Raw genomic sequence first — 27,663 nt, forward strand, 5'->3', positions numbered from 1 at the left:
CAAAAGTGTCCCGGGAGGAAGTCAGCTTCAAACACCTGCCAAACAGAGTTGGCGGTCCCTGATCGCACACGCGCCGTCATGATGGCGTTCTTCTTTATCAGTCCTGCTTCTCTCTGTGCCAACCTCGCCGGGTTGCCAGGCGGCTGGTGCTGGGTGTAGAGGAGGGGGATACGCAGACAGAGGACTAGGGCAGTTGATGGGCCCTTGCCCTGCAGCCCCAGCCGTGGGAGCAGCACAGGGGTGTGGTGTCGAGGCAAACGTGCCCTCAGCGTCCCCACGCCCCAGCTTAGACAGCGACATCAGTGACCCGCTCGTGGTCTGTCTCCTGAAAGGGAACAAAGAGCCGCGGCCTCTAGTTTTCCATTAGGAGAAGCGAGGATCATTCTCACTGACGAACTCTCAAAGGGGCAAAGACAGGCCATGGAAGGAAATTCAGTCAGTTATGACGTAAGTTATGCTTGTTCAGTACACATAGATGCATATTCACACACACACACGCACTCACACAGTCATACACACCACACACACACACACACACACACTCCCCCACACTCAGACACAAACGCATGCACTCCCCCCACACACACTCCCCCATGCAGACACACGCACGCACACTCACACACACTCACATACACGCACACACACATGCACACGCACACACGCACTCACACATTCATACACACCACACACACGCACACACTCCCCCCACACACACTCCCCCATGCAGACACACGCACACACACTCACACACACGCACACGCACGCACACTCTCACTCTCACACACATGTCAGAAGTAGAGAGACGGGAGCTCTTTGCTTTCACTGGGAACGTAAACCGCAGCCTCTGCATGTCCTGCCCCTCTGAACAAAGCCTGCGGCCTCCACCGAGAAGGCCACATGTTCAGACCCTCGGGAGGTGCTCCTCCTCACGCACCCCGAGGGGAAACGCCTGGGAAAGAGGACAAGGTTCAAACAGAAAACCGCGTGTCATATGGGGTGCTAACCATTAGACTGGAGCCTTGAATTTTTCCTCACAACTCCCAGGTAAACCGGTGGAGGCTTGAGCCAGAAGAGCAGAGAGGAGAGGGACTGGCAGAGTTGGGGGGCGGCGGCTGGTCACCTGGGTCGCCCGGCTCAGTGCAGCATGTGGCTCGGCTGGGACTCGCGGCCCCTGCCTCTGCGGCCCAGCCTGCCACTGTCCCCTGCACCGCGCGTGGCCCCCACTCTTCTCCAGGGCTCCTCTGCCAAGCCCAGGACAGGCCTCCTTCAGATTGTCTTTCTTCCTGAATAACTTGCATCACGTTGGAGCAGCTGCCCTGGCTGAGGACAAAGTCACAGCGTGATGTCACATGCAAGGAAGCTGGAGAAGTGGGGGGGGAAGTTGGGGAGAGAGGGGGGAAGGTGGAAGGGGAGAGAGAGAGAGATAGATGGCAGGAAAGCAGCATCCCTGAGCCCATTACCTCCCTCCAGACCCCCGAATGCTCTTCTCATCAGCCCCAGTGTCACCCCATCTCCTGCAAGTCCCCAGTCTACAAGGCCATCAGCCCCTCTTTCCATCTCTGGCGTTCCCAGGTGGCTTCATCCGCCACCCAAACCAACGCCAAGAGACCCAAAGGCCCCGGAGGGCAGGAGGGGGCCACACGCCCGGGGTTTGGTTTTCTGTTCGACACAACTTCTTTCAACAAACCTCTCACCAGTACCTACAGCTTCCAGACATTGTGCTGGCTCTTCCCGTATTTACTGCTCATCCCCTGGAAGTCGCGCGTCGGCTGCCGTTATCCCCATTATGCGGATGGTCAACTGAGGCTGAAGCGCACCCTGGGGGACGTCTGTGGCCTGGATGTACAGCAGGTCTGCTGTGTCAAAGGGCTCTGTCCCCAGCGCAGCGCCTCGGGGTGGGACCTCACATCTGAGTGCGCGGAAGGGACCGCGGGAGGCGCTGAGGGGACAAGGGCGGACGGACCCGGAGCTCAGAGGGAGGCGGGGTCCCTGCCACTGGTGGGAGATCCAGGACGACTGCCTGGAAGAGGGCCACTGAGCGTCACTTCGAAGGAGCTGGAGGAGTTGGGGACAGAAGGGCCTGGGGATGGAGTGGAGGTGGGAGCAAGCGGGGGCTGGAGACGGGACGGGAGGTAAGATGGCGTTGCTGTGTCTGAGCTGCTCTCTCTCTCTCTCTCTCTCTCTCTCTCTCTCTCTCTCTCTCTCTCTCTCTCGCACGGAGCGTCCAGGATCCTTGCAATGATTAAACATCCTTCTCGGTCTATGGAAATCGGAGGCTGTAAGGCTTCATTGGCAGCATCTGTGTGGCTCTTCACTTTTTCCTGTGATTTCACTGCATTTTGGAGGGAAATCGGGCAAGGCCCTGTCAAGGGTTGTTAGCCAGACACGGTTTTAAATGGAAGCTTGACATCCTGCGCATTTGATGAAGTCAAAGGGACTTTGAGAAACGGTTGGGTTAATCCTTGCTGTTTGGAACTGAGCTTCTGTTTTACAAATATGCGGCACTGAGCATAAGTGATAAATGGAAACAATAGGGTAACGGCTGATTCTTTGCTGACCCATATCCAAGCAGGCTATAAAAATGGTAATGTATGTATTCATAATTAACATGCTACCATAAATCATCCCAGAGCTGAATTATTAAAGCAATGAAATGCACACATCTCTATTAGGGATGGAAATTTATTTGTGGAAAAGTTAGGAGGTCCAGATGAAACTTGCTGAGGCCAACTCAGCTCTGCCCATTCCCATTCGTACGGAAAGAGGAAACGCTGCGGAAGCACGTTTTACCACCATGGACAGACCTCGGGGCCCGGGCACAAGCCAGGGAGACGCGGGGGTGTGGGGACCAGAGCCACGGGCACAGCAGGACCGAAAGATGGGAGCGCTACCTTGGGACCAGCAGGGAAAACCGCAGCCGACATTTTATCCACAAAATGACAACACAAATTCCGGGTCACCTTGCATGGGTCACTCACCTCTTGGCCAGGCCCCCCTTGGGGGTCCTGGGGCTGCTGATGTGCAGGGACCTTGTTCTCAGCCCCTTCCTGGCAGGCATGAGGTCACAGCCAGTCAGAGCCTCGTCCTGACGGAGATCTTGACTGTCAAAGAGATCGACCCCTCCCAGGACCTTGCGCAGGCTGACGGGCTGGCAGGCCTCAACTGTGGGAGCTAGGGTGCGGCAGTTTCCAAGAAGGGTGGTCCCTCATTCTTCCAGGGACAGCCGTGGAGCCCAGAGCCCCCATTCCTTAAAGGACAACACGGAGTGTCTCTGTGGCTCAAAAGCCTCTCCCTGACCTGGACCCAGTAGGTGGGGCCACGGCCTCCTGGGGGTGTGACCAAGAGTGCTCCTGTCTGAACTGGTGGTGATGGCGGAACCCACGGCAATGTCCCGGAAGCTTTGGTACAAAATTGCTTTCTGGTGCCTTTGAAAATTAAAGCTCTGGCACAGAGATGACGTCCAGGTGACAAAGGCGTCCTCCACGGGCTGACTTTTTTTAATGAAGAAATGTAGGAATATAAAGTGCACTGTTGACCTTACGCTGGCGTTACCTGTGACAGCTGCTGTCCTGGTTGTCACCTTAGCTCACCCCCGAACAGCTGGAGCACAGCGGGCTGTTTGCTCCGTGTCACACGGCTGGGAATTGAACGGTCAGGGTTTGACTTCGGGTCGTATGAAACTGGAGCTTGCTTTCTGGTGTGAGTGCATTCACACACGCGTGCACATGTGCACACACACAGCAGCAGAACATCGTGCAGGCTGCTTGCTTAGCACCAGCCGCTGTGCCGTCCCTTCCTCAGCTGTGCTCTCCTGTCACCCTCACTGCATTACCACAGGCTCCCCTAAGCCGCTGTCATCCATGATCCCAGATAAGCAGGAGCTCTTAGCTCTCATGGGCTAAGAGAAAAGGTCGAGCTGAAAGTCTGCATTCTGAATTCCTCTTCTCACCTTCTGGAAAGACACCATGTAAAGTCAGGTTATTAGGATTTAAGCAGTCAGCAAGAGGCAGGAGCGTGTACCCCTGAGATGAGGACAGCAGTCCTGGAAGCAGGTCACTGGAGCCGCTGAGCGAGCGGCGCGCACGGCCACGCTCCGAGCGGGCATTGTTCCCGGTTCTCAAGGTGCCTCCAGGAAGGAGCCCAGAGCTGAGGCTACGTGTGTAAGTGCTTTGAAAAGTGCGAAGGGCCATGGCGCTAAGGGCTGTGTTTTATTTGTTTAGGCCTCACCGAGTGTGTTGAAGGACTTAGTTCAGCAGACCACCAAATATTTAGAGAAAAACTATGCAAAGCTTAGCATCCATGGCCAATGCTGTGAAATACTAGGAGATGCAAAGAGAAACGCGTGCAGCCTGCGTCGGCACGCTCACGCCCAGCATACTGGGGTCTGTGCGGGCCTCCCACACACAATGGCCAAACAGAAGACGAGGACACGCTTAAGATGCAAAGAAGTCCATTGCTTTGCTCTGTGGTGCTTCTGGACACAAGTCTGTACCGCCAGTCTCACTGCCTGAGGGTCCGGGGGAAGGAGAAGGGGGGGGCGGGGGAGGCCAGGCAGGGGAGACTGTCCTCTCTGATCCGCTTCCTCCACTGCGGAAATGATAGATGACTGACCGGAAGTCCCAGGACAAGATCTCCGCCTCTCCCTGCAGGAGACACCTCCCTTTTCCGAGCCTCCATTATCACCTTGAAACTAGATCTGTGTCTGTGAGAACACACTTCCTGACTGAGGTCTGAGAGTGGCAGATTGCTTACAAGTAAATGTCTACATGGTGGTAGCAAGATAAACGTTGATTGTGGTTATTCATCTGTGGCTATTAAATAAACTGCAACCGATACTTGAAACCGAAAGAAGGAAACTGGGTCACATTCCTCCTTATGCACAGCTGATCCTGGGCAGAAACCAATCGCAGGAAGCCCGCGCCAGCTTCTGGCGCGCTGTCAGACACCAAGTGGAAGTGAGGTCACTCCCATGGATAGTTAGCTGTAGCCACACACATGAATGCAGGAGTGCACGTATGTGCACACATGTGTGTGCACCGTAATCCCAGAGGCCGACTGGCCGGCCACCTGATGTGACGTCCAAAGCACCTGATTTTATCCAGATGAAACCGTAGCATAACGTATAAAGACACCAGGTAACGAAGAGGGTCCTCCTGCAGGTGGCTGATGGCACAGCTGACACACAGCCAGGGAGTGCCTGCCACCTGCCACGTGCCACCTGCCTGAGGTCATGGCACGCCCAGACCAGAGCGCCAGCTTTCTCGCTCCGGCCATGCTTGGACTTCTCACGCACCTATTGCTCGCAGTTCAGTGTGGGTCTTTCTGAGTGGGTCTTTCTCCAGTGGATGCTAGTTTCTAGAGCGTTCAGACAGTGTCCCACTCAGCGACCCGACCCCCTCGGCCCGCTGGGTCAGCAGAGAAGATGGTGTGTTCGCTTTGTGGGATCTGAGTTGCGCCCGTGCGTTTAAGCTCCACCGCGCGTGGCAGGAGGTGGTGTTTACTCTGTCGAGCTGAGTGACTGTAATTGTGCCGCCCACGCCTCTGTCCTTGTCCTCCATGGGGAGTTTGTTCTCCTTAAAGGCCTCCTCCTGTGGTGTCACCAGGAGGGGGACAAGGCTCGCAGCACAGTGAGAGCTGGAGGAGGGTCACAGGTCAGCTGCAGAGCCCTCCCTGTAGACACGATGCGATGTGGGCCCCTGAGCTCGGTGGCCTGAGACCACGCAGTGTCCACGTCCTCCAGGAAGCCCTGCCCTTGTCCCTTCCACTGTCTCCAAAGCGACCTTCCCTCAGTGAGGTGGCCCGTGTGGAGACACCTAATGCCAGCGGCTTTCTCCTTCCTGCACAGCTTGTGGCCATGGCTTTGGGACATTCCACAGCGGCTGGTGACCTGAGCTGAGCTGCCATTGCATTGTCTGAACCCATCTCTTCGGCTGCCTGGGGGGCTTCCCAAACCTGACGTTTCTTCAGACTTTGGCAACTTGTCTTTCCTTTCTTCCTTCCCTCTTTCTGGCAAAATGACTTTAGGTGTAAAGGATCCCAAAACATGCACCAGGAAATTGAAGTGAAAGCAAAATGCTCATAGTTTGATCAAACTGAATAGTCCAGGCTTAAATGGCAAAGGTCCCATGCGTGCAAACAGGAAGCCAGTTCAGCTTTGGCCGCGCAGCTCAAGGGAGCAGAGCATCAGCTTGGACTCGAGGATGGTGGGTCCGGCCCCTCTCTCCGCTTCCTGGCCTCCCTCTGAGAACTGGGGCCTCTGCCCCTGGAGAAGGCACAGAGCGCATGGCTCAGGGCGCGTGTTCAACGCAGAAATCCTGGTCTGGATCTCATCTCTGTGACTTACCGTGTTTCAGGGGTGAGGACTTCTTAATTGGTAGTGGGTTTTCTCATGGAGGCTGTGGGCACAGTAAGAAGCCAGTGGTGCCTAATTCAGTCACCCCCATTCACTCTGCACATGGGCTGGCGGGAGCTTTGTGAAACCCCGAGTCCCGGCCACAGCCCCTTCCAGGCGTATGACAGTGGGGGCCAGTCACCTGCTTTGGCTGAGGCTCGCAGGTGAGTGCACAGAGCCGCGGGGCCTGGGGGCCGGAGGGCCGCCGTGGGGCTCGGAGCACATGGCGGGTAAGTGCAGGAGCCTGGCACGTCGCATGTCCCCGGGCACGCTTGGCACAGCTGGACCCTGCCCGCTGCAAATGTTCCTACTGCTGGTTGATCTCTTCTCACTTTTAAATTCTTTACTTATTTGGGTTGATAATGGACTTTGAAAGGTAAAAGATTTCCCAAGTTACCTTGTTACAATAACATCTAATATTATAACTACATTAGTGTTTTATACATATTTTTAATAGTAAAATAGAATTTTAATCAACTGCGCTAGATAGTTATGCTTTCAGTGATTCTCAAATAAGCAAGTGAGATATTTTAAAGTTTTGAAAGAATGCGAGGGGGTGGGACTGGCTCAGACCCTCAGAGCTCTTTTGGAACAGCGTCGCCGACATGGGGCTCCCCTGGCGATGGCCCCAGGCTGGCACGCAGTGTGGCCGGCTGTCCCTCCTGGCCCCTCCGCAGCTCTGCTGATGCTCGTTTGTCACAGATAACGAGTTTAGGACTCTGTGTGGCAATCACCCCCTTCAATATCCGCTTACTGGATGGAGTGATTCTTCAGCAGGGTCCGTGTCCCCTTCATGTTTGCATTTCCGTGCTGTGAGTGGGGCTCGGCAGGGAGCAGAGCTCAAAACATGGGTTCCTGGAAAGGCTAAGGGGAGAAGAGCAAGAAGGAAGCCGGCTCCCCTGAGCGTCCTGAGAGGAACCTCTGCCGTCCCCTCGAGGAATCAGCCTCGAAGCAGCGCTTCCTTCTCTTGGCCTGTGTCTGTCGGCATTTTTCTGGCTGGTTGGTTCATTCCACACACACTCATGGTGCACCATCTACACATACATGTTCACTGCACGTTTGCTGACAGTCCACTCTGTGCCAGGCGCGCGCACAGGTAGAAGCCTCATCCCTTTCTCTGCGTGTGAACAGTCACACCGAGATCCCCAGGGCACATCAACCCTGTCACACACGGCGGCGCCCCATGCACACAGGCCCGGGGATTGCAAAGGTGCAGAGGAAGGGCGCCGGGCTCGGAGAAGAGTCTGGAAAGGTCCACAGAGGCGGCGAGGCAGAAGGGGACCCTGTGGAGACCTGAGAGGCTGCAGGGCTGCAGGACCCCCCATGCTGTGCCAGGGACCTTGCTCTTTAGACTGAGGACAGCATGGTGTTCTTAAAGCATTGTCATCAGAGTGTTCATCTAATAAGAATTTATAAAAACATTTTACCTGGAATAATGTCAGGGCCACGTAGGAGGTGGCAGATAGCGCCTCTGGGGCCCCCTGGCTGAGCTCCCACCATGAGGGCATCTCCCAAGTCTGGAGGACAATGGGCAAACCCGGAAAATGACGTTGGTGCAGTGCTCGGACCAGCAGCTTGCCCGGGCTTCCCCAGCGTCTTTGCACACTTGTCATAGTTCTCTGGCACTTTGTCACATGCGTGTGTCCATGCGGCAGTCATACGGACCGCCCTGATCCTCGCAGCCTCACCACTCGCACCCACGACGACCACAGACCACTCTCTGTCAGGGAGGTTTTGTCACTTTGACAACAATAGACAAGCGGAAGAAGACCGTATGTGACCCTCAGAGATTGGCGTCTTCACCAGCCAAATGCCCTCCAGACCCATCCAAGGTGTCCTGGTGCCAAGTCTGTCCCTCCGCTGGGAGCAGCCTCCAATGCCCGAGTGTCCATTCGCCTGTTGCAGGACAGCTGTTTCTCTCTCCAGGTTTCGGCGATTATGACCACAGCTACCAGGAACGTCCATTCCCGATCTCTGTGTTAACGTTTAGCTTTTCTTTTTGTAGGTGATGCGCTCAGGAGGGGCTTTCTGGATCATGTGGTGAGTGTGTGCTTAGAGTTACAAGAAACCCCGGCGGTTTCCTGCTGCGGCTGCACCATCTGCCTTCCCGCTGGCTGTGCAGGAGGAATGGACGTTCAGCATCCTCGCCAGTGCCCGTCCTTATCCGGAGCCTTTACGTCACCGTTCCGACAGGTATGTGGTGATTTTCATCGTGTTTTCATTTGCGTTGGCCTAATAGCCGGGATGTTGGCCGTCTTTTCATAGGGATTCTCTTTGGAGAAGTGTCTGTTCAAGTGTTTTGCCCATTGCATTGTTCCACTAATATGTCTTATTGGTTGTTTCTTTCTGCTCAGTCTTGAGAGTTCTTTATCTAGTCTGGATACAAGTTGTGTGTTGAATTTGTGAATTGCAAATATTTTCTTCAAGTCCATAGCTTGTCTTTTTCTGTGCTAAGCAGGGTCATTGGCACAGAAAATATTTTTAATTTTCACTTTAAAGTTCAATCCAATTTTTCTCCTGTGGCTCGTGCTCTGGGTGTCATGTGCAGGAACTCATCTTTGGTCATAAGGATTTTCTCTTGTGTTTTCTTCTGAAAGTTTTATAGTTTCATGTTTAAATCTATGACATTTTCAGTTATACCTTTATGTAAGGGGTGTGCAGATTTTAATTTCAGAAAGATCCTTCTGGCTCTCAGGATGAAGGGGCTGAGAATGAAGGCGGGGGACGGTGGTGCGAGTGACAGAGTCAGGGCTGTGGTGGCCAAGAGGGGGACGTGACGCAGGACGCCCAGCAGCAGGCTGACCCGGATCAGAATGGCGTGTGTGTGCATGCATATGTATGTGTGCACATGCATACACATACACGTGTGCATATATGTACGTGTGTGTGTGTTGTTTACATTTCTATAATCATGTGGAGAAACCCCACAAGTCCTGAGGTTTTCTTAGATCTATAAAGGGAGATATTTTAGTGCTTGGAACATTGAACTTGAAATACAAATTTATTTTTAAAAACTAATGACTAATTAGTATGTGTGCATGTACACACTGCAGTTTGGGGGCTGGTGGTTTAAAAAATGGCTATTTGCTAATTGTTAAGCCAAGTTATCCATCAGTATACCCCAAGAGAGGGAAAGCTGTGTGTGCCTGGCCTCGACTGGCCCACGCTGATGTGACGCTGATGGCACACACTGGTGTCTCTGACTTCTTGCCTTGGGCCTTAAAAAAAATAGTGCCTTTGGATCTGAGAAATTAGGTTTTGAATCTTGTGGGAGAGAAGAACACGAATGGCTTGCTCGTGATCTCGGTGAGATAGCGCAGAACCACGATGGATTGGCACGTTTCAGGGGAGAGAAAATTACAGCTACGGAGGCAAAAGTGAAGGTTCCACCAGCCTGGAACGTGCACGTTCGGACGGTGATTGCTGGCCGCATGACGGCTGCTGCGCTGTGGCGTGTGGACACTGATTTCAGGCCTGCGGTGTGGACTCCCTGCTGTGCTGCCTTCCTGCAAATGCTGATACTTTAGCCTCCGAAACGCGTGGGACGCAGTGCACGAGACGAGCACTTCAACAAGCTGTGTGGACGGCGACCTCTGTGACCATGGTACAGTGCTGTCTGCTGCTGTGCTCATCTTCAAAATCTCCAGCTCATTCACTTTCCCTGCTCCCACTGGTGCTAATGACATTCGTGACTCTCTGCTGGCCACGCTTCAGCCCGTTTTCCGGGCCTGGCCCGCCCAGCACTTGCGTATTTCCCCATTACCGCTCTGTCCTTTCTAGCTTTGGGAAAAGGCAAAATGTGTTGTATGCAAGCAAATCACCGCCAGTTCTTACTGTCCCTTGTGTCCCCAGCCCCCTTTTGTCCTGGTACACCCTAAAATAAAAGATGGCTGGTTCCAATCTCCATCACTTTTGTCTTTTTGTTATTAGTGGCTTGCGATACTGTGGGCACCATTCCTGGGTGTCTTGGGCATCAGTGTGGGGATGTTTGCACTAATTTGTCAACTGGTTTATTTCGCTTTGGTTGGGAGCTGATCTGAATACATTTGTAAGATATAACTATTTACATTAACATGGGATTAATGAATAACAAATAAGTGAGGCTGGTGTGTGTGTGGGGGCGGGGCGGGGGGGGTGTTGAGAATGCAGCCGCGCAGCAAATGGGGTGGGACTCACCCTGGACGCTGAGCATCACGGTGCCTGCTCCCCACAAACCTCCCGGGGCTGCTGTGANGGGGGGGTGGTGAGAATGCAGCCGCGCAGCAAATGGGGTGGGACTCACCCTGGACGCTGAGCATCACGGTGCCTGCTCCCCACAAACCTCCCGGGGCTGCTGTGAGGATTCCCACACCCCGGGCTCAGGCTACATTTATTCTGGGTTTGGAGCCCGACATTGAGGCATCCCAGGGCCGCGCTGCCTCCGAAGGCTCCAGTGAAGGACGCGTCTTCAGCTGCTGGCAGCCCCTGGCCTTCCCGGCCTGCCTTGGTTTGTGGCCCTGTCACTCCGCCCCCTGCCTCTGTCATCACATGGCATCTCGGTGTCTTCACACAGCTTCCTTTTTTTCTGTGTGTGTCTGTCCAAATTTCCCTCATCTTATAAAGACACATTGATAGAGCCCACCCGCATCCAGTGTGACTTCAGCTTAATGTGGTGACGTCCACAGAGACTCTGCTTCTGAATAAAGTCACACCCACAGGTACCAGGGTAAGGACTTGATACATCATTTTGGGGGACATGATTCAACCAACAACACCCCGATTATGTCAAGGTAGCAATTGCTGAGGAGCATGGCTGTTTCCGGACTCCGTGGGATCACAGAGGAGACTGGCGTTAACTTCCGTTCACTCAGCTCCAGTCCTGTGTCACCATGTGGCCCTGCGGCAGGACGAGGAACAATGCCTTAGAGGGTGCCACCAGTGCGTGGTCAGCGGCCACTCCCAGACCTGGCCGGGGAGAAGGGAACCCCCTCACACTAGCTTCTGGCCGCCTTCTCTGCTGGCTTCACCACCTCCCGGGTCAGGCAGGCCCAGGGCGCCTTGGGGTGACCACCGCACGCACAAGCCTGGGCCCCATCCATGGAGACGTCAGCCTCCTCCGTGGGGCCCTCCCAGCAGCATCAGCCGTCAGTGACACTTAGCAGGCACTTCCTTGGTGGCTGGTACAGTTCTGAACCACTAATGCGTATTCACCATTTCATCCTAGAGAGGGGCTGTTATCACGCCCACTGCATAGATGACAGCGTAGGACGTGGGGCAGGGCATGGGGCGGTTGCTGACGACCCAAGATGGCAGAGACGGGCAGTGTGTGCCGAACTCCTGAGTCTGGGCTTGTGTGGGATCATGAGATCCCGTCCCCCTTAGTAGCTGTGCCTCTGAAATCTATGGGTCCTGGGGGATGGGAGCCCCCACTCTGGATAAGCATGTTGTGCTGGGAGAATTCAGTGAGTTTTCAATCTGGAAAAGAGCAAAGTCAGGGGGATAAAAGAATTGACATTGAAATATGGCCCCCAAGTCAAAGTGTGGTGTCCTACTAATCAAAGGGCCCTCGGTGATCAATGAAGACAGGTATTGAACTTTCAGTTACCAGCTGAGTTGCAAGCAGGAGCCCCGTGTTTGAGAGAAAAGGCACACAAACAGCCCAGCCCCATCTCTGGCCCAGAGACTTGAGGGCCCAGGGCTGTGAGGACAGGGAGGAGGCGGTCCCTCTCGTCTGCATGGTCTGGGAGCCTGTGGAGGGAGGTTCGCATGGGAAGGGGACATGGCCTGCAGTGTGATGGAGGTGGGACCGCACAGGGTTAGGGCCAATATGTGAAGCTGGCCGGAGCAGGGGCTTTCCGGGTACACTGGGGCCTCACAAGGGGATCTGAGTAGTGAGGACCCTGGCTGCAGTGTCCAGGTAAACAGGGAATGGAGGGGCAGGAACCTGCTCAGAGGGGTCTGCAGTTGTCCTGGATGGAAGGACGGATGGATGGATGGTGGATGATGGATGGGTGGATGGATGGAAGGAGGGATGGATGGATAGATGGATGGATGATGGATGGATGGATGGATGAATGGATGGATGGATGGAAGGATGATGGATGATGGATGGGTGGATGGATGGAAGAAGGGATGGATGGATGGATGGATGGATGGATGGATGGATGGAAGGATGGTGGATGATGGATGGGTGGATGGATGGAAGGAGGGATGGATGGATGGATGGATGGATGGATGGATGGATGGGTGGATGGATGGATGGATGGATGGGTGGAAGGATGGTGGATGATGGGTGGAAGAATGGTGGATGATGGATGGGTGGATGGATGGATATATTTGATGCTGTATTTGCTTGTCTTTCATGTCATGTAGAGCATCCTTTGAAGCAGAAGATGTTGGTTGCTTCCCTGTATCAATTTCCCGCTTTTTCCTTAGTAGAAAAAACCTCAACATTTCAGCTGACACATTGTCCATCAGCTAAAAGACCCCCTTCTGTTAAACTTGTGCATTGCAGCGAGCTACATCCTGGGGACCGCGATGGTGCTGACGCAGCAGCAGAGCTGCAATGGCACATGGGCGTGCTCTCAAAGAGAAGGACAAAACTTTTCCCCTCCCTCCTGCTTCCTGCCCTCTGGAATGTGCATGGAATGGGCGTAGGTGGACTCCTGGCCACCCCCTGGGACCTGAAGCAGAGGCCATGGCAGACCAATGTGGCAGGAGGCTGTGTCCCTGCCCCTGGGGTCCTTCTCTACGGACAGAAACGTGTACTTTGTGTAGTCCCGAGAATGCTGACTTTTATGTCAAACACAATCGAAATAGTCACCATATCCCCGAATGACAGTTGGAATGAAGGATGGCTTCTCAGATGCGTGACTTATAGGGCTGCTATCTCTGGACCCTGAATTATGAGCTCTGTAGACCCCAGAAGTTGAGAGAACTCAGAGGTTACCTAATTCTACTCCTACCCAAAGCGAACCTTCCCAACACACGAGAGAGGTGATGATGGGTGACAGTTTGAAAGGATTGCTAATTGTTCTCAGCTGCTGGCTGCCCTCTCCTTTTCTATGGAGCTGATGACTGTTAAGTGACCTGAAGGCCACGCTGTTTTCTGAGCACTTCTCCCAGCTTCTCCCTGGGCTCACCCTCTGTGATCGTGTCCATTTATCCCCCGCCTGTATCCGAAGCCCTGCCACCTCCCCATGGTGGCATCAGCCTGCCTTCCATCCCCACGTGGTCTTGTAAAATGTACCCCTTCTTCCCACACCCGCCTGGATGTGCGTGATGTGTCAGCATGAGGCTCTCCTGGACACACGCACAGAATCCCTCTGGCTGGATTAGTTGTGTGAACAATGGTGACAGATGCAGGATGTCTGCACGAGGCATGCACTCCATGCACAGGCACCTACTTATGACATGACAATGGCAGGCAGGAGGGCTACCTGGGGACAGGAAGCGACTTGGGGTTGCTTTCCTGGCAGCTGAAATGCATTTTTCTGATCACGCTTGCTGTCCACAGTGGGAGCTAAGTCTAAAACATGAAATCAGGCATCCGAGAGAGCCACTGTCACCCAAGAAAGAGTGTTTCTGACTGTGGTTGTCTGCATGGTCTGAGGAGCAGCTCAGATTGAGGGTGTTTGAGCTGTACCCCATGGGAACCCCAGGATTCGGGGGCTCTAGGCCCCCAAGCCGCATTTCCTCCAGTGCTCGCCTCTGCCAGGTCGGGGAATCTGTGAACCGTGCGCCAAGGCCCGCCACCTCCCCGAGGGAACTTTGTACGCCCACAGGCCACCTCTGCTGTCATCCTGCCCCCTCCATCCAAGGCGGAGAGCCCAGGAAATGAGGGGACTTTGGGGCTGACTGCTGGCCCCCCACTCAGTCGTCACTATCTTAAGCACATTCATGATTTAACGTCGTGGGCTCAGATCTGCCCTGTGACTACAAACAGACTCCTCTAACGACTGATGCGGTGACACTAGTTTAAGTGCCCAGCACAGTTCCTGTCACGTGCCCCTGCCCTCCGCACCCGGGGGTGGGGTCTCCTACTCCACCTCCCGTGCAGCCTCACCACTCCGCCAGTGGGCGCTGGGAGGTCCCCGCCAGGCCACTATCAGACATGCACTGGGAGATCCAGCAGGTGGATGGAGCAACGCTTTCCTTGAGTATATTGTGAAGGGTCTTAGAAATCTGTCCAGAGCTGGAAGGGGTGTGTCGGGCGGGGGGAGAATATGAATCAGTGGGCCTGGGTAGGGTGGAGGAAGACCTGAGGGGCCTGAGTGCAGGTCAGGCAGGACAACCAGCTGTGGTCCGCTAGCCCCAGCAGCTCCAGCTCAGAGACCAGCTCTGACAGCTTCCCTGGGGGCATTTTGCCTGCACCACGACCGTGCCGGCTCCGGCACTCTCCTGCACTCAGCCCTCTGGGGAGTGGCCCCGGGCACTCTCCACGTTGGCAACTCAGTGAAGACTGGGCACTTTGGTGGAGGTGACGGCTGCAAACCCTACCTGTGCCCAGGACAGAGAGCTGCTCAGGATGGGGCTGTGCCTGTGACGTTCTGTCAGCTGCTGGGTCTCAGGCATCATAGATTCAACACACGCTCCCTGTCCTCTTCTGAAATGCAGTCCCCGTGCCAATACCTGGTCCTTAGGTCCCCTTGCTGGACGTTTCCAGGAGGGCTGGGAGGGCACAGCTGGTCTGCTCCCACCAGAAACGGGCTGGTGGCACCCCCACTGTCCTCCCAGCCTGCTCGCGATGTTGCCTAAATTATTCTCACCGTGAACTTCCTCAGGAAAGAAAAGGAGCATAAATCACTGCGCCTGTCACTCTCTCCCAGGGGCACCTGGGCCCCGAGGAAACGCTCGGCTCTCGGTGAGGTTTTGCAGACACCGCGCCCTGCTCACCGTCGGCCTCTTTCCCGCTGTCTCTGTGGAGGATTTCGCGGGAGGCAGGGAGCGGCCGGACGATCTGTTTAGGGGGTTCTGTATGGTGCACCTGCACATTCCGGAAAACAGCACGGGGTGCAGACCTGTGCAGTGAAACCTCTGGGAAAACGGGCTCACACAACACTCAGAAGCCTCATCAGTGGCACTAAAAAACCCAAACCCAAACCACAGAAACAGACTCCTGCAATGAACACTGCCTTGAGAAAGGGCAGGTGTGCTCATGGCGGTGGCCGTCCGAGGGCTGCCGCCGGGGGAGGGCTGAGGAAGGCAGGTTGCAGGGGATGAGAAGGAAAATCTGGACCTTTGGGGTGGGGGCAGCTCCTGAGCTGGGAACTGAGATGACCCGGCGGAACGGCGTCTGGTGGAACAAGTGGGGTGCGGTCACCTGTCTTGGGGTGAGTTCCCTGCTGACCAGAGGGCTTGTGGTCACTTGATCTCAGAGCCTTCATTCTAAGGAAGGCGAGGCCTCCACACACGGCCCTCCAGCCTCCCTACCTATCCCGCCAAAATCACCTGCTTAAAGGGCTGCGGACATTCTGGGCTCTTTCGATGAGCGTCTGCTCTCTGCGTGGCCCGGCCACCCCGTCACCAGTCCTGCTCTGGTCCCCACACTCTGGACATGGCCACACACTGGTGCTCTACCAGGGACAGCTTGGGGAGGCCGCCGGGGCCCACGGCATGTGGGGTAATGGGGCACCTGAGAAAAAAGGCTTTCCTCTGGGGGTGGTGGGGGGCAAAACTAACTGCTTTTATTTATTGTAGTTTTAATCTTTTTAGTATCTTTTTTAAAAAAAAATTTTAAATGTATCTTTCAATGACAGTTGACATACAATATTATATTAGTTTCAGATGGATGGCATAGTGGTTAGCCATTTATATAACTTACAAAGTGATCCGCTGACTAGTCTAGTACCCACCTGGCACTATAAACAGTTATTACCATATTATTGACTATATTCCCTATGCTGTACTTTACATCCCCATGACTACTGTGTGACTACCAATTTGTACTTGTTAACCCCGTCACCTTTTTCACCCTGCCCCCAACCTCCTCCCATCTGGCAACCATCAAAATGTTCTCTGTATCTCTGAGTCTGTTTCTGCAAAACTAATTGCTTTTAAAATATGTGAAGATAGTTATATGGTAGGACAACACTTGTTCAGCAGGGAAGGGGGCTCTGAGGGCAGAATGGTGTCAAAGGTAAAAGGTAGGTGTGCAAAAATGAAGATTTGGGTAAAAAAAAGTAACACCCGCTAAAACTCCAGCACAGCTGTCTTGAATCCAGAGAAGCCCAGGCAAGCACTCTGGGGAAAGCCCATAAACCAGCCCTGAGCTCGCCTGCAGCCAACGGCTGGTGACGCTCTGTCCTGCGTGCTTCACAGGATGATGACATTTCAAAGGCGACTCTGGTGACAGAAGTGCCATCAGCTGTCAAGCAGAACACAGACGTAAGCAGTACTTCATTCCAGTCACGGACGGACATCGGCCCATCAGCTGCCGGGGGGCCACCCCCCAGGGCACCGTGGCATTCGTGGTCCTCATCAGTGGTGCTGCGTGTTCTGCAACGTGTCCATGTCCTTCACACGGTCAGCAGAGGGAAATGTGGAGAAAGGCTGTCACCTGGACAGAGTCAGTACTTGGGAAATGGCACATGTCCCAGATGGCTACAATGACCTGTTAATTTTCAGAGTTGCCGGCAACTGTTTTTGGAAATCCACGAAGGCTTGAATGCTCAGACGGCGACCTGGGATATGCCCTCTGATGACAGGGTGGCACGTGTCTGCGTGTCCTCTCCCCACGTGTCTGCGTCTGCGCTCTCAGGACAAAGCAGGCTGATTCCTTCCAAGCGGCGTCTCGCAGAGGCGTCCACGCCAAGGCCATGACCTTGTCTGAGTGACGGTCTGTGTTTGAGTGATTTTGCCGATGTGGACATGTCTGCTCAGCAGCTAATCAAATTACTATAAACACTATTTAGGTCGTTTTATGACTATATTAAAGACTTGGCTTAGGTGGACCGCCTATTCCGATACATCAGAGGGAGGGTTTTCCAGATGTGGCAGCGATTTCCCCCCATTCCTCCCTCCACTGAGCACCTGCCATGAGCCCAACTCTGTCCGAATCAAGGTCTCCGTGTTCCTCACTGCTCTCAGGCTGGGGATGGGCTTCCAGGGCCGAGATGCCCGGAACCAGCCTGACCGGGTCCCCGACAGTGACGGCAGGGCGTGCCTGGGCCGCAGGGCTGAGCACACCGAGTGTGAGGGAGATACGTTAGGAGAGGGGCGTAGGCAGATGACCGAGGCGAACGGCGAGTTCACATGCACCCATTTCTGAACCGCCACTCGAAGTTTGTGTGTCAGAGCCTCACCGCCCATCAGACCCTGGGCAGGCCCTGGGCCTGGGGTCTCGGCTGTGCAGCCCTCCACGCGAGCATTTGGGGAGTAACAACAGCCCCCCAGCACTGTGACCCATGGACGCTGGATTGTTTGTCACCCCTGGGAAAGGGCTTGTTTTTACACAACGGGCCTTTTGGCGCCCAGATCATGAATCTCCTTACACTTTGTGATTCCCAGGAGCACGTTCTCGAGGGAAAGATTTGTTTTGGAGGAAAGGAAAGATGTAAGGGTCATCGAGACACGGTGACAGGCAAGAGAGAGACTAGAGCCGGGCCCCCCGTGCTCCCCAGGCCTCCACCACTGGGCTGCTTGCTGAGCATGTTGGCGGGACATGCCCTCCAGGTGACGATGCAGGGGACATGCCTGCATGAGGAGCTTCTCCGGGTGTGCACACTGATGCCCCACGCCAGTCTGCATGGGGCTCGGGCTCTGCCATCAGACACACTGGTCTGCAGCCTCCTGCGTGTGGCTGTGGGCTGGGACATGACCTTCGGAGACCCGTGGGCTCTGTCAGCACCTACCCACCTTCCCGGGGAAGCCGTCTCTCTCCTCAGCAGAGGTGCCTGTTCCCTGTCAAATTGGATGTGTGTGCGGCGTGTACACACGTGTGTATGACTATGCATATGTCTAGTAATAGGTGTAGCAGAAGTAAATTGTAATTTCCCAGATACCCCCAGTCTGGACAATGTAGCACTCCCCACAAACATGCATTCAACCCCCAGAACACCCCTGAAATAAGAAATCCAATATTACGGGATACCAGCTTTGCACATGGAACAGCTTCTGCTTTGATGAAGTTTAAATACAAAGTTTGCACATTTTAATAAGGTATAATTACAAATGTCGTAGCATTTTGTCTCATCAGTGTTAATGAACCTGAGCTCTACCCATGGAACCATGGGAGGTACATTTAAAGCGCTATGGAAAACAAAATGACAAAGCAAGCACGTGCCCCACAGACTTCATAGCGCTTCCCGACACGACTGCCATGCTCTGTGAGAACGGGGACATGGCAGGGGTTTGGAGGACTTCACTAAAACCTGTGCACACTGTGTCCACAGACAATCCACACCCACAGAACTGTGACCGTCAATCATAAATGGACTTCCCGTGACAAGCTGCAGTGATACTCCTATATCCTGATCGGACGTGCACCATTAAGGAAACTGACCACGGAAGTGCTGGCACGGGGTTGTGAGCTAGGACTGCCACTGCGGTGGCAGCGCGAAGCGGTGCAGCCCCGCTGGGGACAGCCCTTCAGCTCCTCCGAGTGCCGAGCACACCCTTAGCACACGTGTGTCCAGGAATTGTGTCCCTCGGTGTCTCCCGGAGATAAGGAAACACCATGCCTGCTGAGATGCACTCCTGTGTGCTCACGGCCACTTTACCTGGACTGTCCCACACCTGGAAGTAGTCCAAACCTGTCAATGAGCGGACGCAGAAATATGGCTTACCACGCGTGGGGGAACCAGTCAGCTGTGAAAGGGGTGAGCTGCTGACTCGTGACGTGGTTACATCTCTAAATAACTGCAGACCGAAAGAAGCCAGGTAAAAAGCTTGCACTGATATAAACCTAAAAAATGCAAGTCCACCGAAATCAAGAGGACAGCTGAGTGGTCGATGGGGGTGCAGAGGGTGGGAGGGGCAGGAGGGAGACAAGGGCCGAAGGGAACAGGGCTGAGGGACCCGCTCACTGTCCTGGTGGCGGGAGGGACCTCCCCGGGAGGGTAGAAGGTGAAGTGGATCAAACGTGCCCTTTAGTGTATGGGGCTCATTCTATGGCGATTATTCCTTAGGAAAGCAGTGAACATTTTTCTAGAAACAGGGGAGTCGTGCTGTCCTAAGCAGCAGCACAGACGTGCGGCTCAGGCCCATTAGCAGATGGCATCGTGTAATTGAAGGTATTTTAGGTGTAGTAGTTACCATTCTGAGGACGGAAGGGACACGGTGCTCACATGTATGAGTGTTAAAGGCCCACATCCTCTGGGGACAATTAGACCAAGTGCATCCAACACCTCGCAAATGGTCCAGACCTTGGACCAGCAAAACACCTGCTGGGGTTCATCCTCCAGAGATGACAGGGGTGTGAATATGTGTGCATTCTCACAGGCATTCGAGTGGTGATGCATGGGAGGGGAGAGCAGACAGCACCCAGAGCTCGACACTCGGGGATTAAATGTGTCAGGGCCATCTTGCTGTCTCGCTCAGTCAGCCCTTCTCAACATTCTCCATCTCTCTCTCTCTCTCTCTCTCTCTCTCTCTCTCTCTCTCTCTCTCTCTCTCTCTCATAGAAAACACAATTGGATCACTTCTTACCTACTATTAAGCAACATGTCTGCCTATAACATATCTGGTGAATATTTCCATATCGGTGATGAAAGGCTTTCGTGAGTTTCCCGTTTCACTACAAGTAACTTAAGGTGCCATCCATTAATGGATGTTTAGATTTTTCCCAATGTTTAAAAATTCCTGATAATATACAAATAAGCATCCGAATGCACGATTTGCTCATGCTGTGGGAATGTCCACCTGTAGAATGGGCACTGGGAGAAACGGTGTGATGTGAGTAAAATTCTAACAAGTGGGATTTCTGGGTTACAGTGTGTATTCATTTAGAGAACTGGTAGGAATTTGGGATCCAAAGATTGTGCTCAGGTGTGTATGTTAGCCCAACACCTGTCCTTCCACACCACGCCCAACACGACCTTCCCGAACACGCTGGGCTGAAGCATATCCAACCATCGGGGTTGTGTTTGCGCCTCGGTTTTAGTTCGGTGAGCGCGCGTGCCCTTACTGGCCTGCACACTGCCGTCTGGGCTGTGTGACGACGCTCTTCTGTTTGCTGGGGTGGCTTCCACAGGGGGAAGGCCAGGCCCCAGGACTTGCAATCCTGGTGAAGCTCTGAGTCTCTGGTTTTCTCCTCGGCCGAAGGGGTCCAGGTGGGATGTGGGCGGGGCCCCATCCCTGGAGAACCCTGGAGTCGGTGCTCCCATCACCCCAGAGGGCCCAGACATTCCCCAGCCCTTTCCCACCTGTAGGGTGAGGGGGGCTCTCTTCCTTTGTGATCAGAAGACATAGGGCTTTTGGCCTTGGTTTAACTGCATTTTCTGCCATGTCTATCGACTGTGGTTGTAGCAGACAGACAATAAGCCCAAACCACAAAGGCCGTCAGAGACTGTAGAATGGAGAGGAAGCTAAGGACTCCGTTACAGCTGCTGCATCCGCCCTGCCTGCGGCAGGGCCCCCATCTTTCCAGTTACGAAAGCCAACATATTTCTTCCTGCTCGAGTCAGTGGAACGTGGGTTACTATCCATTACCTGATACCAAAGGCCCTTTTATCATTTTTCAGAAGCTTGTGTTGTTTTCTTATTCATAAAACAATTTGCAGTAAATTAGCCCCTTGTTTCCAGTCACTTAATTAAAAAAAATAATAACCTAAGCACAAGAAAAGTTAAAGTTTTCTGAGTATCACTGAATCAATTACTGTAACTTTTACCAAGTATTGACATTACTATATGACAAACTAAATTAAAAAGAAAGAAGATAAAATAAAGATTCAATGTGGAAGATCTAGCTAGCTAGTAATGCTGAAAGCCAATGAACACAGATTTCAACAAATATAACTGGTTTTAAAACTGAACAGACAGTCAAAATACTCCAAGCAACAAACACTGCTCATGTGTGTATGTGACCTTGGGAATCTGACCTCTACTTGTAACCAGGTCAAACCTGGGACCAGTTGGTGGCTGTGCCAGCCAGAAAGAGCACATGCAAAATGAATTAGGTGGCTAGTCAGCTCCCACAACGCTCAGGTCCCTCCCTGGCTGGGTCGACAGCCAGAAGACACAGCCAAGTGTTCCTGAGACAGGCAGTGGGCAGCCAGCTCCCACCGGTCGGCCGGCAGCTTGGTTCTCCACCAGCTGTGGCCGCCATGTGGCTATCTGTGTCTGTGCCAGGCTGGAGGAGGCTGCAAAACGGGCCTGGCTAAGTGAGACTTGAAGGACGCATCCTTGCAGAGTGACCTTGGATGCTCCGTTTACCCCAAGATTCTCCTATATGGCACCAGTGTGCATGTGCACACACACACAGACACACATCACACAGTCATACAAGCACATGCTCTGTACTCCGGGCTCACAGGGACTCCACATGTGCAGCCACCCAGCCCTGAGGGACAGGAGGACTCTGTGGCCAGGTGTCTTTGGAGACAGGCGCTGTTCTGCGGCAGGGACTGAAGTGGCCTGCTTGTCACCTCCACCTGGACATCCGGGGTGGATGGGCTCAATGCCAATCATGGTGGCCATGGGGGGCTGGGACAGGAGCCAGTGTGATGCGCTCTGAAAGCCACACAGTGGGTGACATGTCTTCTCCTGGAAACCATTTCAAGAAGCCGTACAGCTGGTGTCATTAGCATCCTGGCCAGAGTCTGGCTCACGTCATACCATTTCTCAGGGTCCATCTTCAGCGACAGCGTGGAGGGGAAACACACTTGTCAAGATACTCAGTGGAAAAGAACAGACCCCTCCACAAGCGTGAGCCGGGTGACACTGGGCTGGTAGACAGGACACAGAGTACACGGGCCTTGGTTTCTGAGCCTGAACTCGTCAACCACGCTGTCATCCAGGAAGGCTGCCTCACCTCTGTCACCTACCTCGCCCACCAGATAAAAAAGAGCAAAGCTAGCGGAGAGGAGCCATTCAAGCCGAGCAAATTAAATGTGCATTCTCACCATAGGACTGTGAGAGACAGCCTTTGAAACTCGGGGGCCCTGGCTCCCATCCCGGGGTCACACAGGAGGAGGCTGCCTGCTTGCACCCGCCCTCTGGACACAGATGACCGGCTCCGTGAGGGTTCCCTCATGGGAACTAAAGCCAGGACATGGCAGGAGGCCAGAAACCTTCTCATGAGAATGCCCTGCCTTAGACACCCCTGGGACTGGAAGTCCTGCCTTTCAGTTCCGTGAGTCAGCCCAGAACCCCCCAGCACATCTTCACGTATCCATGCATTTACTTGATGACTTTCTATAGGTCTTCATTCATTCATCCATCCATTCATTCATTCATTCATTCATTCATTCATTTTTAGCCAAAGTCATCCTCTGTGACTTGCCACGTCAGACCCTTCACTGACACATTGGCCAGGTAACTTGCGTGAGCTGCTTAGCTGACCCTGGGCAGGTGATAGACGTTCTGAGCCTCCACCTCCTATAAGGTGGGCATCAGGCCAACAGCGCCTCCCAGGGCTGTGTCACTGCGGGGGCACCTCTTAGAAGTGCTGGCGCTCAGTGCTGGCATCTGTCATTCCTCAGACACACCCTGGGAAGCAGCCACTTAAAACATCTCGTTGATGATATTGTTCCTGAAGTTCCAGATAAGCATTCGTGAGGAAGTAGGCCGGCCTGCATCGCAGGTGACTGGGAGCCCAACGTTCTGTCACCTCCCCCTCCCAGGTGACAAATGACCGTAATAGTGACAACAATGACCACCACTTATTTGGACTCTGTATTATGTGAAATGCATCCATTATTCCTGATTTCACAACAGACTTCAGGAAATAGAGGTCCCACAAGCCGGGGGATGTGCCCGGGACCCCCAGACAGCGGCAGAGCCCACGATACCCCATGTGCTTTCCGCTGCATCTCCTGAGTCCTGTCAAGAAAAGAGAAAAGAGGAAACATTAGGAAGTGAAATGACGACACAGGGAAACGGCAGCGTGCAGGGCCGGTGGGAAGGCAAAGGGCTTGAAGAAAGCGACCCTGGCCTCTTATCTGGTCTCATGGCGGGCGAACCAAATGCAGCCTAGACTTGTGCATGTAGGGGCCTGGCCACCCTTTGCAGGGCAGCTCGAAAAGCAGTGGTGGGGCGGCTCAGGGGCTCACGTTAAGCAGAATTGCTGCTTCTATAAAAGGGAGACGACGACAATGACCTCACCAAGTAGTCAGGAGACAGGCAACTCTGTCAGTCGTGGGTGCTGCACCCGCAGACACCTGGCTCGGGGATGAGTGTTTCAGTTGATGGGGCAGGAAATCGCCTTTCACGTGCTGGTGAAGCAGCAATCCATCATCTTTGATCTCTGTGCTCGCAATCCCAGATGCCCTTGTTTAGACTGAGCTGGGAGCGGGCTCTGTTGGCCAGAGGGAACCTGTGATAGAACTCTTCTGTGTGAGTGTAGAGAGCACGGGGGAGGCGCCAAGCTAATCAGTAATTACACCTGTGTCCTTGGTCAAGCGCCTTCCCTTCCCTGGGCTCTGATGTTCTTCTGAAACAGAAACAACACCACGTGTCTCCTTCTCAGAGTGTTTTCATAAAAATCAAACTAGGAAATATATCTGAAAACATCTTGTGTACTGTAAATGGTATTTTTGATGAATCCAATATTGACATAATTAAATGCAATGATGACTTATTTTTCAAGTGCACGTGTCCAGCGCAGGTGTAGGTTGGGGAGCAGGGAAGTCGAGCGGGAAGCTCAGAGTGCAGGGCTCTGTTTAGCACAGGACATGCTCTGTGTCAGGTGGTAGGATGGGGTGGGGAGAAGATGCTGGAGAGGAAGGGTGAGGTCAGATGAAGGTCACTCGAAGCTGCAGGGCCCATCTCCTCTCATTCTGCAGAGGGATGGAGAAGGAGCAGCCGAGAGGATGAGCACGTGGAGGGACGCGGAGAGCCCAGAGGGGCCCCTTGGGCATCGCCCACACTGGCAAACAGGAGACAAAAGGGAGGCCTACCACTGAAGACCCCAAGCAACCACTGCAAATTTCAGAGGAAAAGTGGGATCGTATGACCCCCTGGAAACAAAGCCAGTGTTTTTCCAGGTGGGGACGTGGTAAAATGGGGTGCAGAGGAGGTGTCAAGGGGAACAAGGCCCCAAAGCAAGGCCTTTCGGCTTAGCAGCAAGAGGCCACAGGTGACCTTCCCGAGGCAACTGTGGGGGCCTCAGCAGACAGCAGGTCATGGGGGACACGGGGCTTCCCGTACCCCCAGGTTTTACCTGCAAGAAACTCACAAAAGGCTCATCTATGGATTAAAAATTAGGAGAGTGTTCTAGTTGTTAAAACATTGTCACTTCATTCTTTTTCACCTGTTTGTATTGCCGGCCCAGAAAAATTAAAAACAAAAAGTAGTGCTAACAAGCTCTCCCATGGGCGTGTTGAACAGGAAAGCGGAATTCAGGTTTTCAGACGCCAACGATGTGGTGTGACCTGACATTCACCCTCGTTTTGTTCTGTGCTGTGTCACGCTGACCGATTTGTGGGTGTTGGACCACCCTTGTGTCCCTGGAATAAATCCCACCGCGTCATGGTGGGTGATCCTCTTATCATCTTGTGGAATTCGATTTGCTAGTATTTTGTTGAGGATTTTTGCATCTATGTTCATCGAGGAAACTGGCCTTAATTTTTTTTCTTGTAGTTTCTTGTCTGATTTTGGTATCAGGGTGATGCTGGGCTCATAGAACGAGTTTGGGAGCCTTCTCCCATCGTCTATTTTCTGGAGGAGCTTGAGAAGGATTGATATTAATTTTTCTTTAAGTGTTTGATAGAATTCTCCTGTGAAGCCATCTGAAAGGCTGTTGCAGTGGTTTAAAAAATAGCGGTGTACAACTGACCAGCAGTGTTTTGCTGTCAGAAAGGGTTCAGTGACCACTCAGTAGACATGGCCTCATGGTGAGGTCGAGTACATCAAGCCGGCACCCAAAAATATGTAATCAGGACACATCTGATAGACACTGTCATGGAGGAATGAGGTTGATATGCAAAAGTCACTAAGTAGAAGAGCCGTATTTCATTATCAGCCAGAGCTGGAAGGCAAAAGCACACTGTCCAGAACAGTATTTAGCAGCCCATGTTTCATTTTGGGTTATGATACAAGCACGCACTCCTCCCCTCAGTCTGATGGCGTGTGGGGCCGCACTGTGTCTCTGCAGGCCCTTCGCAGACACGTTCTCCTTGCCTGGTGGAAACCTGCTCCCAGGAAGCTTGATTTCCCAGTGGTTTCTGAACTTTAAAGCCTTAATTCTAATGTGTGAATGCAAAATGGTGTCCATGAATGGAGCTGCAGGGAAGGTTTTGGCTGAGGAAGGTGCCTGCCCAGATTCAGGAAGTCGTTGCACAGGTGCTGCCTCCTGCTGCCTCAGATCAGGCCCCACCCCGCGTCCCCGGTGGGCAGTGCTTCTCCGGTCCGGAGACTGCAGAATCCGGTGCAGCACACACACTGCTGTTTGCAGAGTGTGACACGGTCAGTACTCCTTCATCTCGATGCTATTAAAGAAGAGAAAACCCACGCTGGGGTGTGAGATGTGGGTCTGGGTTGGCCCTGGCATGCAGTGGAGGGTACGCCTGAGTTAGAGGAGCCTCAGCAGCTGTGCCCTGGTGTGCTGTGTGCTGACACTCAGCGGGCCAGTGTGTGACTGTGCTGCGGGGCCACACGGAGCGTCTGCAAGGACACGGCAGTGTTACAGTGCCCCCGGCTGACAGAGCAGCACCCCCCACAAGCGCAGAGCTTGCTAACCCCGTTTCCTCGTGCCGCCTCACCCTTCCAGCCAGAGGAGTTCAAAGTGAGGGGAAACGGGGCTCGGGTGGGAGCAGAGGCATGGCCACCAAGGTCCCAGGGGCCTGCTGCGAGCCCTGGACGCGGAGGTGGCATCTGTCACCTGGGAGGCCTTCTCGGGCTGCCGGCACACAGCCTTGGGGCTGCACAGCGCGTGGCACGTAGCTCAGAAGGGCCCTGAGATTGGGGCCGCTGGTGAGTCCCCTCTGCCCCTCCTGGCATGTGCCCGTCCTGGACCTGGCTCCGTGTGTAGAAGAGAAGCCTCTTCAGCACATCTGGCCTCGCCCCTCAGCGCAGGCCCCGCTCAGGTACAGCCGCTTTCCGTTTTGTTAAAGCAGGAACGCAGTCCCCATGCTCAGCGCTTGGTCAGGGGCCAGCGTGAGCCAGTGTCCCCTGCATTTAGACTATTCCGGGCAGAGACAGAGAGCTCCAGGCTCTGTTCCCTCCCACGCTTTTTAATTTAAGAACCCCAGGCGATCAGCGTGGGGGTGACAAATGGAAGTGGCTTTACTGCTGTTGGTATTCTGAGGTCAGAATGTGGTGGGAGCTAGAAGCCCAGGGATGAAGTATAGCATTAAAAATAATAAAGATTAAAAATACGTAGCCTCCCAAGTCAGCGGAGCAGAGCTAACAACCCCATATAAAGAAGCTTAGTGTGGGATGAGCCTGTGTGGGGAGGTAGGCAGAGCCTGCAGCCGCCATAAATCTCCTCCCTGCCTCCACCGCGAGGCCGAGGCCCAGGCAGAGCCCGGAGGGGGGATGCGGACCCCAGAGCCAAGGGCGCTGGGCGGGGGCGGGGGCGGGAGTGTGTGTGGGCACGTGTGTGTGCCTCTGTGTGTGTGCGCGTCTGTTTGTGTCTCTGTGTGTCTGTTTGTGTCTGTGTGTGTGTGTGTGTGTGTGTGTGTGTGTGTGTGTGTGTGTGTGGAGTGTGGGGTGTGTGTGTGAGAAAGAGAGAGACACAGACAGACAGAGACTGAGATAGCTGGGGAGGGAAAGTAAGGTAGGCACAGACGGATCTGATGGGGAATGAAAGTGTTTATTTCTCCCTTATGTAACCTGAAATGGCAGCTCTACTTCCCGATTTCAGCCTGTGCATTTATCTTTTAAAATTGCATTTTGCTATAAATCAAGATTCCACATGGTGTGTTTTCTTCATGTTTGCAGCCTCTGCAAACCTCTCCCTCACCCCTCCCGTTCTCCTTGTCTTTGCTGCCTTTCACACGCTTAGTTCATGGATCACACTCAGCGGCTCTCTCCTCTTCAACTCCTGGTATAAATAAAATTTCAGGTGACAACTTGCGTCTTTGGGGGTAAAAATCTATCTTCCATTCCACAAACATGTACTAAACACCTGTTATCATGAGTCTGTATGTTAAATGGTGTGTGTGTGTGTGTGTGTGTGTGTGTGTGTGTGTGTG

The 27,663-nt window shown here is 53.7% G+C and overlaps 1 protein-coding gene across 1 annotated transcript in view; it reads left to right on the forward strand.

The window, feature by feature from the left end:
- MYT1L (myelin transcription factor 1 like) overlaps positions 1-27,663 on the forward strand; it is a 738,481-nt gene that overhangs the window by 235,732 nt on the left and 475,086 nt on the right. The window contains exon 2 of the mRNA XM_019646295.1: positions 8,397-8,584. The gene's annotated coding sequence lies outside the window, so the exon portion shown is untranslated. The remainder of the gene's footprint in view (positions 1-8,396; positions 8,585-27,663) is intronic.

Source organism: Hipposideros armiger, unplaced genomic scaffold (assembly GCF_001890085.2).
Source record: "Hipposideros armiger isolate ML-2016 unplaced genomic scaffold, ASM189008v1 scaffold_100, whole genome shotgun sequence".
NCBI lineage: Eukaryota > Metazoa > Chordata > Mammalia > Chiroptera > Hipposideridae > Hipposideros > Hipposideros armiger.